At 42.5% G+C, this 4,139-nt stretch overlaps 1 long non-coding RNA gene across 4 annotated transcripts; it reads right to left on the bottom strand.

Moving 5' to 3' along the window:
- Positions 1–2,405: 2,405 nt before the first annotated feature.
- LOC26532109 (uncharacterized) lies at positions 2,406–3,842 on the bottom strand. 4 transcript variants are annotated; one of them, XR_001451526.2, is made up of 5 exons: positions 3,763–3,842; positions 3,400–3,702; positions 2,977–3,278; positions 2,680–2,891; positions 2,406–2,595 (listed from the first exon to the last, which is right to left on the bottom strand). It is a non-coding gene; the product is annotated as an uncharacterized lncRNA (long non-coding RNA). The 4 variants fall into 4 exon arrangements; XR_001451528.2 differs by having other exon boundaries at positions 2,407–2,595; positions 2,680–3,278; positions 3,400–3,614; XR_001451527.2 differs by having other exon boundaries at positions 2,407–2,595; positions 2,680–3,278; positions 3,400–3,608.
- Positions 3,843–4,139: the final 297 nt, after the last annotated feature.

The raw sequence follows: 4,139 nt of genomic DNA, 5'->3' as shown, positions 1-4,139 counted from the left end.
ATGTACTTGTTGTTGCCCGTTCCTGTTCCCGTTCGTGTTTTCTTAGACAAATGTTTCCAATTTTGTTGTTGCTGGTTTCCCATTTTCTTCCCACTGGCCACAAAGAAAGTGCGTGCGTGGTAGTACGCGTTTACCATGCGTCTCTGCCTCAGAGGCAGCGGAGATCCTCAAGTGGTCAGCGCTGGGAAAAGACAATCAGAGACAGTCTAATTTGTGCGCGGGCCACTTGAGCCATAGAAAGAAAGAAAGGACGACGGAGCGAGCATCTATCTGTAGACAAAAGTGAAAGAGTAGTCGGGCCCAGTTGTGGTCCTATCCTCCTATGTCCTGCCCAGGGGCAGATGCAGTTGGCGTGCGTGGGAGTCAATTTTTGTTAGGGCCAAATGTGGGCATGATGACGCAAGGGTCAGATATGAACATTAAATGCAGGTTCTCACGGCTAGGAGTAAGGTGTCAGTTTTTGGAGAAAGGAGCAGGAAAAGAGAGGCATTGTACGGGAATCTACAGGAAGATAGACTTTCAGATATGTTACTTGGTTGGCGACATCATTTGCATTGTCATATAATTGAAAATTTATTTAAGAAGGTTTTCTAAGCTTTTCTAAACGTTTTTCCTGCAAAATATCAGACTTTCAAAGCTTTACCTAGTATTTTTTTTACGTCTCAGAGTTTTGTCTTCTTTTTTGGGTATTTATAATATATATTTTTAGAAGTCTTCCCATGCACATGCTATTCCAATATTGCATTGCACTTGAACCTGTTGGACAGGGCGAGATTTGAGTGTAATTTATGATGCCTAGGCGACATTTATGGCCATTTACACCGACTCTTCCGGTCAGAAACACAACAAACGATATAGAGAGAGAGATCCCCAAAAGAGTCGTAAATCAATGAAATCCCAATCAAATATCTGCTATATACTTAGCACAAAGGTACAAAATCCAACGACAGATACGGCGGTGGAGATTGCATGAATGAACCGAACCGCGAAAGGAAAGTAAAGAATTTCAATTTGAACATGGATTGGGATATGATATGCAACAGTGTTGCCAAGTCTGTGCAAACAGTTGAAAGTTTGTTGCCTCTGCTATTTGTTCAGAGATAAGTGCCGGTTCGGCTTCGATAACACGCGTGGCATGGAGACCGGGTCAAGAGAGCCGGGTCGATAGGGCATCTCGCATAGGATGGCTGTTGCACAGATAAAGTCGGAGGCCGGAGGCAGCAACAAAATTGAGAGAAATTCTCTGTGTCTGGTGTTTGCCGTTGCAAGAAATCATTTCTTTCACTCTCACTCGGCTTTGGGCTCTGGATAAAGACTCTGTTCAACGGCCAAGCGGTGTTTGTTTGATAAGCAAATAAGCAGATACCGAGATACCGTCACAGATGCAGCCACAGATACAGATACGGCCACATTTGGTGGCAAAGATACGGCGACTGCGAGATGGATGTACAGACCAGAAGTGTGCAAACATATTTGAACTTAGTTAAAAGCGCGTAAAAAGTCGATAAATGCTACTTATCTGTTTGAGGCACGTCAATAAGCAATCAATGGTCCGCGGGGGAGTGTGTGGCAGGGGCAGACAGCCAGAGGCAGTGTGTGGCAGGGGCAGTAGGGGTAGCGAAAATGCCTCTGCGCGTTGTGCAAAACGGAAACCGTCTTTAAAAAATAATAAAGAATTAGCGCCAGCTGCACTTGGAGTGACGTCATTGCAGATATCGCAGTGTGGCATACACAGACATATACGCCCCCCTCTGCATCCCCTCTCGGAAACCGACCCGCATATACATACATACATACATATGCGGCACTGATAAACCGAAGTTTTTATGAATGAATGAAACTGATTTTTGATTGCTTTCGTCTCCCGATCCTTCGTTATTGTTGCGCGCTTATCAATGGAACGTGGAGCCGACCATTTCGCCTGCAATCTGAGCGATACTTTCGGATGGATGGCGGCACGCTGCACACAGTTCTTTTGAAGCCGGCCCGACCTTGAAAGCCGTCTCTTCCCCGAGATATATGTACAAGCCATCAGACAGACAGATCACATACTATACACATGATACGATATACTGTGGAGGCAAAACATATGTACGTATGTGTGTCATTTGTGCGAATGCTAATGTATCTCAGCCTTAAGAGTATCTCAAGAGTGGCCGTGTGTGTGTTTGCACTTTTGGTGGCAGCTCAGAGCAGAGAATCATATTATATCTTACTACGGAAATGTCGGCTACGTGCCCAATGTGGAATTGTGCAAATGCCCAACCGATTCGCTACAATTTCAGTCAGCAATTTATACAGACACATATCATATCATATATGTACAAAGTATTGTGCATATATTCGTACCACACATTCGAGTATGCGGTATGAGGTGCATATATTTGTATATATTTTATTTTATTTTATTTGATTTATTTGGCTTTCTTGTTCTTATTTCTTTCAATATTTACTATGGCTGGCGCGTGCTTTGGGTTCTGAATGAAGCAAGTCATATATATAAAAAGTTTCGGAAGAGTGCTCCAATTCAACCATTGATAATGCCCCGGGCCATACCCTACTTTTGCACAGCTCCTTCAAAAGGTTTGCCCAATGCTGGAGAATGTATATAATCGTAATAAATGAATTGTTGGGTACATTCAATGAAATATTATTATTTTTCGAATTTTATTACAATACCTTTACTTTTCATAGCTCTAGGGAAATTGTTCCTAAAAGAAATATATTTTGGTATGGGGCCTTGGGGACCAGTCACGCTTTTCAGGGTATCAATCATTTCTTATCACAGCCGATAATTTTTGCTAGAATTTTGCATATTTGTATACCCTTACCCAGTTTCGACTCCCCAAAGCTATAACTCATCCATATCTCCTGGTCCTCCATATAACCAGCTGCGTTTATATGCCGACATTTTGCGTATCAAACAGTTATGTGATAAAAACGGAGAAATACTTATGAAAAATTCTTAGAAATTACCCAATGAATCCATAAATAGCTGAGGGCACAACCACATTCCGGGCATAGTCGGGTTTTATCATTGTCGGGTCATCTCTCTCAATGGGATTTCGTTTGTGGCCACTCCCTGCCATTGACCAGAATCATTTATTGAATGGTCTTGAGAGGCACTCTCGTTCCTGGAACGCATTTAGGTGACACAGTCGGAGACGGTGGACTCTCGCGGCCACTTCAAACTGTTCCGAGTCTCCCTCCCGCCTGGCTTTCAAGCACTCGAGAGAGTTTTTATTATACGAACAGCATCGGTGACAATGGCCTGGATGCTGGAAATTATGTCCAACACGGCTCGAACAAAAGTGTTAAGATTGCGTAGAGAAATTGTTTGGAAAATATGAATTACAAGCCTCTCCAAGCGACTCAGCTCCCCGAAGAGTTGAGAGTTACCTGCCGCGTTCTCCGCAAGGGGTTTTCCCTACAGCTCTTCTCTGCTCTTCTCAGCTCTGGTGGCGATCCGTTATGCAAGCCATTGTAACAGGTTTCTTGACTTTGACTTTGTCTTGGCTCCGCTGTGTTTTTTAAGTGTCTGCTGTAAAAAATCATCTTTCTGGTTCGCGCTATCCTTGAACGAGGTGTTAAACAAACAGCAGCCCGACCTGAAGCTGTGCGGAAATTGGTCGAAAATAGCAAACCAGAACTGAACTGAAGTGAATAGCGACCAAGGGGGGTGCGATATAAAGGAACAGAATCCTTTATGGCAAGTGCCTACTGTTTAATTTAAGAGAAAGGGAGTCATAGTTCATGTCTTACAGGAGTCTCGTGGTTAGGCTTCTCCTTTCATTTCGTCTCGAGAGGGGTTCTAGTTATTTTCAATTGAAAATTGAGTAGAAAGGTTCAACTATGATTATCTAGAGAGTCGTTGTCTGTCTCTTGGCCATGAGAATTTCATAGCTCTGGATACCTTTAAATGGTTTCTTTTATATCAGAGCCTACTTTCATTTTCCTTGATGTTCTATATGTTCTATATCCAATGTCAATGTTTACACAATTAGTAATTTAATGTTTTGCTATCAAAATTGTTGGATATTTCATACCTAAAAGAAAGTATTCTCTTACCTTTCGATTGTGAAATCGCTGGCCATTCATTTAAAGACAAACAAAAGCCATTTAAAAACCTATTTCATTCA

This window comes from Drosophila pseudoobscura, chromosome 2 (assembly GCF_009870125.1).
Source record: "Drosophila pseudoobscura strain MV-25-SWS-2005 chromosome 2, UCI_Dpse_MV25, whole genome shotgun sequence".
NCBI classification, from domain to species: Eukaryota; Metazoa; Arthropoda; class Insecta; order Diptera; family Drosophilidae; genus Drosophila; species Drosophila pseudoobscura.
This window is presented reverse-complemented; position numbering and strand designations above follow the sequence as displayed.